Source organism: Otolemur garnettii, unplaced genomic scaffold, assembly GCF_000181295.1.
Source record: "Otolemur garnettii isolate 467f Iridium unplaced genomic scaffold, OtoGar3 scaffold00094, whole genome shotgun sequence".
Taxonomy (NCBI): domain Eukaryota; kingdom Metazoa; phylum Chordata; class Mammalia; order Primates; family Galagidae; genus Otolemur; species Otolemur garnettii.
Window position 1 is genome coordinate 2877022 of NW_003852489.1, and position 10082 is coordinate 2887103.

The 10082-nt window shown below is 44.4% G+C and overlaps 1 protein-coding gene and 2 non-coding genes across 4 annotated transcripts in view; all 3 read right to left on the reverse strand.

Moving 5' to 3' along the window:
- TEX14 (testis expressed 14, intercellular bridge forming factor) overlaps positions 1-10082 on the reverse strand; it is a 110035-nt gene that overhangs the window by 76355 nt on the left and 23598 nt on the right. The gene's annotated exons all lie outside the window — the stretch shown is intronic.
- LOC111727113 lies at positions 3991-4206 on the reverse strand. The gene has a single exon (XR_002774742.1). It is a non-coding gene; the product is annotated as a small nucleolar RNA U3 (small nucleolar RNA).
- On the reverse strand, positions 5741-5956 carry LOC111727112. The gene has a single exon (XR_002774741.1). It is a non-coding gene; the product is annotated as a small nucleolar RNA U3 (small nucleolar RNA).

Genomic DNA, 10082 nt, shown 5'->3' on the forward strand with positions numbered 1-10082 from the left:
AAAAAAAAAAAAAAACAGTAAAAATAGAAAAATAGCAGGACCTTGTGGCAGGGGCCTCCAGTCCCAGATATTAGGGAAGCTGAAGCATGAGGATCACTTGAGCCCAAGAGTTTGAAGTTGCTATGACTTATGATGACACCATGGCACTCAAAACTCCTAAGTGACAGAGTCAGTCTGTCTCAAAAAATAAAAATTTTAAAAGGTGCCTGTAATTTAATTTGAGGAGGATTGCTTGAGCTCAGGAGTGAAGACTAAACTGAGCAAGGGTGAGACCCCATAAAAAAATTAAAATTAAAAAACACAGCTGGTAGGTGAGATGCTAAAGTTTATGATCCTAACTATAACCTAGCTTTTCTATGTGTTAAGCACTTTTTCTAGGTATTGAGCGTAAAAGACATACAGAGGTAAGTAAAGATCCCTACTCATACATTGAAGTTACTTTCTTAAGGAGAGAGATAAAATAAATACAAAATGTCAGATAACGAGGCATGCAGAAAATCATAAAGTATTGACAGAAAGGGACTTGGTAGCTACTTTAGATTCAAGAGGTTAGAGAAGGCCTGTCTTTGGAAGTTGCATTTAAGCTACAACTTGAATGATTAAAAAGTAGCCAACCAGGTGATAAGCAGAGGCAAGCACATTTTAGTTAGCAAACAACTAAAAAAAGTCCCTAAGAAGGAAACAAGGTAGTGCGTTCAAGCAACAAGACGACAGCTAGAGAACGCTGAGTTTCAGAGGAAAGGGGAAGGGCAGACAGACCAGTTGCCCAAGGGTTTTCAAAGTGAGGGGAAAGCATAACAGGAAGCCATTGAGAGTTTTGAAGCTGTGGAAACCAGTTCTGAAACCGATGCAGCATGTCTGTGGTAAAAACTATGGTGGCTTGCGTTAGGGTGTACCAAGTAAGATAAACTGTTTTAGAAGTCAAGTTGATAGAACTCAAAGATGGACTTGTTGGGGGCAGAGGAGTGCTCAAGGAAAGAGGCTTCAAAGGTAACATGTTGGTTTGTGCTCAGAACTGGGTGAACAGTACTGATACAGGGAAAACTCAGGGAAGAGCTGGGGATTTCTTATCTAAAGGAAAGGCTTTTCAGAATGCAGGAAGGGGGTGTCCAACTACTACACTTGTTTTATCTAATTTAACTCTTATGGATGCCATAGCTCAGTGGTTAAAGCAATGGCCCTGCACACTGGGAGTGTGGGTTCAAATCTCGCCCAGGCCTCCTTAACAACACAAATAATAATAATTTAACCTTTACAGGAATCTCATGTGTGATGGCACAGTTTCTTTATCTTCCTTGCTATTCACCCTCCTTTACAGAGGGACAAACTAAATTTAAGGAATTAACCACAAATCCACAGCTAGTAAATAACAGATCAGGGAATCAACTCCAGAGAACATACTGCTTCTCTCACAGCTCTGAACCTTCAAACAGAACCAAGGGCTCAGGGTCACTGAAGATCCAAAATGAGAAAATGAAGGAGGAATGACATGGTATGACTGGAGTGAAAGAATGAGAAATTAACTGTGAATGGATAATTGTGAACTGAGGAGGTACCCCTAAGACCAGGAAGCAAACTCAGGCTTTAGAAGCTGAGAAGCACAGTCACCTCTCAGGAGGTGCCTTTCCCTCACCTGCTGTGAATAGTTCTTTCATTTCTTCTTATTCACCCTTACTAATGATCTTGCCTTATACTTAGCATAGAACTAGAAGCCATCAGGTGAAAACACCCTCAATGTCTCACTACATGAACAGTCCCACCTACGTCTGTACTCCCCATCATCTCTGGCTAACTCAAACCCCTGGTGCTACACTCCAAAATGTCAACTTCTCCTGCCATCTGCATTAAAACTTGGTCTCCCATCTTTAATTAAACCTTGCCTGAACCAGCCAGGCAAGGAGTTCAAGACAGTCTGAGCAAGAGCTCTCTTTAAAAAAAAAAATAGCCAGGCATTGTGGTGGGCACCTATAGTCTCCACCTATTTGGGAGGCTGAGGCAAAAGGACAACTTGAGCCCAAGAGTTGGAGATTGCTGTCAGCTATAAGGCCATGGCATTCTACTCAGGGTGACAGCTTAAGAATCTGTCTCAATAAACAAACAAACAAACCTTGCCTGGATTCACAGACCCCACACACACACAGTACCCTCACCTAAACACACCCATCTCTATACTCTTCTTCACAGCCTTCTTTGGTGAGTTTTGAATGCAGCAGCCAAGCCATTACATTTATTCACTTATCAACTGACCCCAAACCTATTTCCCCTCCCATTACAGAATCAAGAAAGTTACCAGTGTGGCTTAATGCAATGGATATTTTAGTCTTACTATGTTGCCCTCTGTAGAGTATGTGATGTCATAGCTCACAGCAACCGTGAACTCTTGGGCTTAAACGATTCTCTTGGCTCAGCCTTCCAAGTAGCTGGGACTACAGGCACTCACCACAACACCCGGCTATTTTTTTGTTGTAATTGTCACTATTGTTTGGCAGGCCCGGGCTGGGTTCAAACCTGCCAGCTCCAGTATATGTGGCTGATGCCCTAGCCAATGAGCTACAAGCGCCAAATCTTCCTATCTGTATCTTCATGTCATCTGCTTTACACACCCCTCATTTCCCTTCCTAGGCTTCCATTATGCCCACTCATCGGGTTTTCCCTCCTACCTGTGGCTGTTCCTCCTAGGCCTCTTTGGAAGGTCCGTCTCTTCCTTTATCCATTGCCTATTGAAGGTCAGAAATCTCTCCTAAAGATGCCTTGAAGTGAACTCTACCCATCACTTCCCACTCCAGTGCTCTATGTAATACAGTTGCTCTATGTTCCCCATCCCAAAAAAGGAAGTACTATCTACCCATTTCTTTTTTTTTTTTTTTTTGAGACAGAGCCTCAAGCTAGTCCCCTGGGTAGAATGCTATGGCATCACAGCTCACTGTAACCTCCAGCTCCTGGGCTCAAGCGAGTCTCCTGCCTCAGCCTCCCAAGTACCTGGGATCACAGGCGCCTGCCACAACACCTGGCTATTTTTTGGTTGCAGCTGTCATTGTTCTTTGGTGGACCTGGGTTAGATTCGAACCCACCACCTTAGGTGTATGTGGCTGGCACCTTAGCCACTTGAGCCACAGTTGCCGAGCGCTACCCATTTCTTAAAAATCATAAAACCTTGACTATCTTTGACAGCCTCTCTCCCTCTTGCCCACGTTGAATCAATCCCCAAATGGCTCAGCGCCTGTAGCAGTGGTTGAGGCATCAGCCACATACACCAAGGCTGGTGGATTCAAAACCAGCCCGGGCCAGCTAAGCAACAATGACAACTGCAACAGAAAAATTGCCAGATGTTGCAGTGGGTGCCTATAGTCCCAGCTACTTGAGGCTGAGGGAAGAGAATCTCTTAAACCCAAGAGTATGAGGCTGCTGTGAGCTGTGATGCCACGACACTCTACCGAGGGTGACATAGTAAGACTCTGTCTCAAAAAAATAAATAAAATATATTTCAAGTCCAGTCAATATTTCTTTCTCCTTCACCACACTCATTTTCCATGTAGAATGCACTCTTAGCACCTCATCACTTCACCAAAATCTAATTTCCACATAGCAGTTAGTGACCTTTTTATTTCCAGTTAGTGACTTTCAACTGCACAGCTGATTTACACACTTGGTCACACTTTGGCCAAACCCAGGTTCACTCATTTTCTTTTATAATGCTGTATTCCCTTGGTCTAAAAGTGACACAGAAGAAAAAACAGGAGACGACAAGTAATAACTGTCTACGTGTACCTGGTAACTTCACAGGAAATACAGTAGAAAAACATACTCCACCTTTTTCCTTCAATACCCTTGGGCTACCCCCTACACCCTTTCACACAAGAAACTTACTCTCATACAGGATAATAATGACCAAATCAACCATACAGTTGACAGAAAGCTCAACATAGTTTGGAACATAAGAGCAAACACAAGACACCTTCATGTCTTTTGTTACTAGTAAAGTCAAATGAAACTACTCAGACTGCGTCCTCTCCCTCTTACTCCCCCAAAGGGGAAGAAGAATGATCATCAACGGCAAATGGCAATTGCACTAAAGCAACACCAAGAGCCAGCTTCATGCTCAGGAGAGAATGCTGCGCCTCCTCCTCGTGGTTTCCGGTGCTCTACACATTCAGAAAGACTTCTCTAGTAACGAACTATAGAAATGATCCCTGAAAGTATAGTCTTGGCACTCAGCTGTCAGCTTGGCTAGGTCTACTGAAGCCATGCAATTTTGACTGACGCTGAGATCTCACCTCACGCCCCCCCCCCACTGCTATCACTTTAGAATGATCACAAATGCATTTTCAAAGTATTTGTTTTGTATGCAACTTCAAGCAAGCATTGTGAGTACTACTGAGTTGTTTTTAAAACAAACTAAGACACCACATTCCTAATTAGACTATTACAGAACAATAACTAATCAAAAGTTACTGCCTTTTGGTTTTAAAATCTAACACTTCCAGCTCTGTGCCTACAGCTGAAGTGGCTAAGGCACTAGCCACATACACCAGAGCTAGCAGGTTCAAATCCACTCCGGGCCCTGCCAAACAGGAGTGACAACTACAACCAAAAAATAGCCAGCCGTTGTGGTGGGCGCCGTAGTCCCAGCTACATGGGAGGCTGAGGCAAGAGAATTACCTAAACCCTAGAGTTAGAGATTGCTGTGAGCTGTGACATGACAGCACTCTACCCAGGACGACAGCTTGAGATTCTTTCTCAAAAAAAAAAAAAAAATAATAATAAATCTAACACTTCCGTACTAGTTTATGACCAAACATGGTCATGTGCCACCGAATTAGTTTTCTAATGTTTTGTTGGTTTGGGGGGGTTTTTTGCAGTTTTTTGTTTGTTTTGGCCGGGGCTGGGTTTGAACCCACCACCTCCAGCATATGGGGCTGGCGCCATACTCCTTTGAGCCACAGGAGCTGCCCTCGTTTTCTAATTAAATGGGACACTCAGCATCTGTAGGTGAGGGATTTTGTTTTTTAATTTTTATTAATTTTTGAGACAGTCTCACTCTGTTGCCTCGGCTAGCAGGCGTCCTCAAACTACTGCCACATGTGGGCCGCCAAGGACATTTATCCAGCCCACCACCACTGCCTGTCCTGCTTAGCAGCCGAGTCATCTCATCAGAGCCTGCAGTCAGCCCTCCAACGGTCTGAGGGACAGTGAACTGGCCCCCTGTTTAAAAAGTTTGAGGACCCTTCTTTTCTTGAGACAGTCTCACTTTGTATCCGTGTCTGGCATCACAGTTCACAGCAACCTCCAACTCATGGGCTTAGGCGATTCTCTAGCCTCAGTCTCTCAAGTAGCTGGGACCACAGGCCTGCACCACAACGCCCGGCTATCTTGAACCCGCCACCCTCGGTATATGGGGCTGATGCCCTGCTCACTGACTCAGAGTTCCCCCCCCCCACCAGGGACGGGTTTTTACCACTCTCACCTACTCCTTAGACCACACGACACCTCCCAACTTTTATCCCACTTTTCAAACACATAATCTAAGCATATCACCTAACTAACAGCAAAAACAGAAAATTACACAGAATATTATCTCCAAGAGCAGGAAAAACAATTGAACTAAGTTACAAGTACAACGTTTGTGGGTCTCTTAAAAATAAAAAAAAGAGCTCCAGCATGTTATTTTAGGCAAAACCTTGCATTTAATAACAAAGACAAAACAAAAACTTTATTTGTAAAACTAACATCTATTACCAGAACCACTCAGACTGCGTCCTCTCCCTCTTACTCCCCCAAAGGGAGAGAAGAACGATCATCAATGGCAAATGGCAATTGCACTAAAGCAACACCAAGAGCCGGCTTCACGCTCAGGAGAGAACGCTGCACCTCCTCCTCGTGGTTTCCGGTGCTCTACACATTCAGAGAGACTTCTCTAGTAACGAACTATAGAAATGATCCCTGAAAGTATAGTCTTAAAGATTAAAGTACCGGCCTCTGCTTGGTCTATCGTGGCCACACACTTTAAAGTGATGGAGAAAAATTTCTTGTCACGTTATCCGCCTTTTTCAGATATGTTTTGTATCTGGTAACAAATCGGTCAAATACCAAAGTTCACGACGCTATTTTCACTTGTAAATTTCCAGAAACTCTTTAAAGCCGTAAAAGCCTCATTAACATACAGCCTCCTAGCAACCAATCACACGCCGAAGTTTCTGCGCGCAAACGCCTCTCTTAACCCTTAGTGAGCTGAGATCACTCGACTCATGTCCAGCGCCACCTAGGATCCGCTAAGGAAAAGTGATTCGTGCTGCGCGCGGGTCAGCGTAGACGGCCTCCAGCCTGCTACAAAACAGATCTGATAATGAGCGCGCCACTGCACTCCATCCTGGGCGACTACCCTTATTTAAAAAAAAAGAAGGCTGACTTGGAGACTCCAGGTTTCTTTTTCCTTCAAAGAGAGAAGAGGGAGAGGTGAAAGAGATAGAGGCCAAGAGACATAATGTACGCTTCTAACACCATGTAATGATAATCATAACCACGATGGTTTACTGAATGTCTATCGATAAGGGTTTTAATCTGTTACCTCATTTCATCGTCTAAACAACTGTAGGAGAATAGTTAGCTATTTCCCCTTTCTTACAGCATGTCACACGCCCAAGGAAATCAGTTGGAACTTAAGTCTGGCACTAAATCAAGACCCTGTTCTCTCTAGCAAACTAAACTGGTCTTCTTCAAAAGTCTAGTCTCTAATCAAATCCGTTTCTCTAATAAAGCACTAAATACAGCATCCGTCAAAGTTCAGTCTGAATAATTAACTTCTTGGTTCCTAAATCCCAGAGAAACCCTATCCACTTACAGTACTTCCACCAAAAAAAGTTAAGTCCCATTTTCTCCTCAATAAACACATTTCATATATGATAATATGTAACACTTTTTTTTTATTTTTTTGAGACAGAGTCTCACTCTGCCACCCTAGGTAGAGTGCTGTGGTGTCTGGTGTCATAGCTCACAGCAACTTCAAACTCTTGGGCTCAAGAGATCCTCTTGCCCCAGCCTCCCAAGTAGCTGGCACTACAGGCCTTCACCACTGTGCCCCTCAAACACACCTTTTGTACTTTCACAGCAGCATGTGTAGCAAGATTTACCAGCTTGTAAATGCTGATGGTTAGTCTTCTCATTCAACCACCTCTCTGAACAAAATCTCCTAATAGACGTTCCTCTTTGGAGACACCCAAATGCTATTTGGAGAAAAGAACAGTGTTGTGGCAATCTGGTCAGGTTTGAGATGTATCTCCTGGTTCTAGAGCAGTTCCTTACATCTTGAAGTCATACCTTCCAATCATTTTCATCAAAGACCCCTATCTCTAGTCTGTGCTCTTCCATATCTAATCTAAGACTTCCATTTTCCATTCCTCCAAGCTTTCTGGAAACCCCTCACCATTCATGCTGTCTCGTGGACTCTTATGAGCAGATTCTCCAACTTCAACTTCGATGGGTGTGACCACCACTCTTGCATTCTAAGACTTGGCTCGTGTCACCTCTTTTGTAAGCCTTCCTTAACCCCCCCCCCACCTTGGTAACACTGATCACTGAGTATTTTATATCCCTTCTATCCCTCATTATCTTTGTAAGGACCTCTACATAGTTCACTCTGTTCCAAATATATTTACTTTCCCCTACCAAACTATAAGCTCTTTAAAAGCAGGAGTTTGTCATATTTATCTCTGTATCTCCAGCCCCTTGCCTGGCACAGAGTGAACGATGAATCAACAAACATCTTGTTCCCTCCTTCAGCCTAGCTAGTGACCTGACTATTGGGAACCACTAGGTTTTTCTTTCTCTCTTATTCCATTCCCCACCCACCACAAGCCTTATCTGTCTATTAAGGGAGTAAAGTCTTTATCAGGAGGATTCCTGGCCCTGCCCTGTTGCCCATTCTCGGTTTCAAAATATGTTTATACATTCTAGACCAGGTGTCCTCAAACTGCGGCCTGCCTAGGACATTTATCTGGCCTGCTGGTGGCTGCGTGTCCTGCTTAGCAGCCGACTTGTCCTGGGGCCCACAGTCCGGCCCTCCAACGGTCTGAGGGACAGTGAACTGGCCCCCTGTTTAAAAAGTTTGAGGACCTCTGGTCTAGAGCTCTCCTCCAAGCTGCTGGCACAGATATCCAGCTTCTACCAGATTACTGTACTTAGTTTGAATCACAAGTACCTCAAACTCAGCTTCCCCAAACTGACTTCCATCAGCTCCCTCCCAAACTTATTCCTCTTCTGGCTCGGCGCCTGTGGCTCAAGTGGCTAAGGTGCCAGCCACATATACCTAAGGTGGCGGGTTTGAATCTAGCCCGCGCCTGCCAAACAACAATGATGGCTGCAACAACAAAAAAAATAGCCAGGCATTATAGTGGGTGCCTGTGGTCCCAGCTACTTGGGAGGCAGAGGCAGGAGACTGCCTTGAACCCAGGAGTTGGAGGTTGCTGTGAGCTGTGATGTCACAGCACTCTACCCAGGGGGACAGCTTGAGGCTCTGTCTCAAAAAAAAAAAAAGAACTTATTCCTCTTCCAAGCAGTGATACCACTTTCAACCAATTGTTCAGAACAAAAACCTAGCCAGGTACAGTGGTGCAGACGTGTAGACCTGTAGTCTCAGCTACACAGGAGGATTGTTTCAGCCCACGAGTCCAGCCTGAGCAACATAATGAAACCCCATCTCAAAAAAAAAAGGCTCGGTGCCTGTGGCTCAAGTGGCTAAGGTGCCAGCCACATACACCAAAGGTGGCGGGTGGCGGGTTCGAATCCAGCCTGGGCCGCCAAACAACAATGACGGCTGCAACCAAAAATTAGCCGGGTGTTGTGGCAGGCGCCTGTCATCCCAGCTACTCAGGAGGCGGAGGCAGGAGACTCGCTTGAACCCAGGAGTTTGAGGTTGCTGTGAGCTGTGATGCCACAGTACTCTACCCAGGGTAACAGCTTGAGGCTCCTGTCTCAAAAAATAAAAAATACACACATACACATACACACATATATATACATACACACATACACATATATAGGGTGGCCATAAAGTTCATCTGCAATTTAAAATGCTGTGCAACTGTAGAAAACATAATGAAAACCACTGGGCAAGGTGGCTCACACCTGTAAATAAATAAATAAAATAAAGACTAACTCCAAAATAACCCAGATCTTGTAATTAAAGTAACTTTTGTTTTGTTTTAGAGAGACAGAGTCTCATTTTGTCGCCTTCAGTAGAGTGTTGTGGCATCACAGCTCACAGCAACCTCAAACTTTCAGGCTTAAAGAATTCTCTTGCCTCAGCCTCCCGAATAGCTGGCACTACAGGCGCCCGCCACAATGCCCAGTATTTTTGTTGCTGTTGTTGTTGCAGTTTGGCCGGGGCCAGGTTTGAACCCTCCACCCTCGGTATGTGGGGCTGGTGCCCTACTCCCTGAGCCACAGGCACTGCCCTAAAGTAATTATTTTAACTATGCTCAAGGAAGTAATAGAAAACATGCTCAACATCAATGATAAGATAAAAAAATCTCAACAGACTAAAACTGTGTTTGTTCCTACAATTGAAAAACCAGTATCAGAAACAAAAATTTCATTGGATAAGGTTAACAGCAGATTAGTGACAAAGGAAAAGTCATGAACTTGACAACAGATAACAGAAATTATCCAATTTCAACAACAGAGAGAAAAAATATTGAAAAAAAATATTTTAAAAGAATGGCTGGGCAAGGTGGCTCACATCTGTAATCCTAGCACTCTGGGAGGCTGAGATGGCTGTATTGCTGGAGGTCAGTAGTTTAAAACCAGCTTCATATAGAGACCCTGTCTCTAAAAAAAATTAACCAAGTCTCAGTGCCTGTGGCTCAAGTGACTAAGGTGCCAGCCACATACACCTAAGGTGGCGAGTTCGAATCCAGCCCAGGCCCACCAAACAACAATGATGGCTGCAACCAAAAAAATAGCCAGGCGTTGTGGCGGGCGCCTGTGGTCCCAGCTACTTGGGAGGCTGAGGCAAGAGACTCACTTGAGCCCAGGAGTTAAAGGGTGCTGTGAGCTATGATGCCACAGCACTCTACCAAGGGCAACAT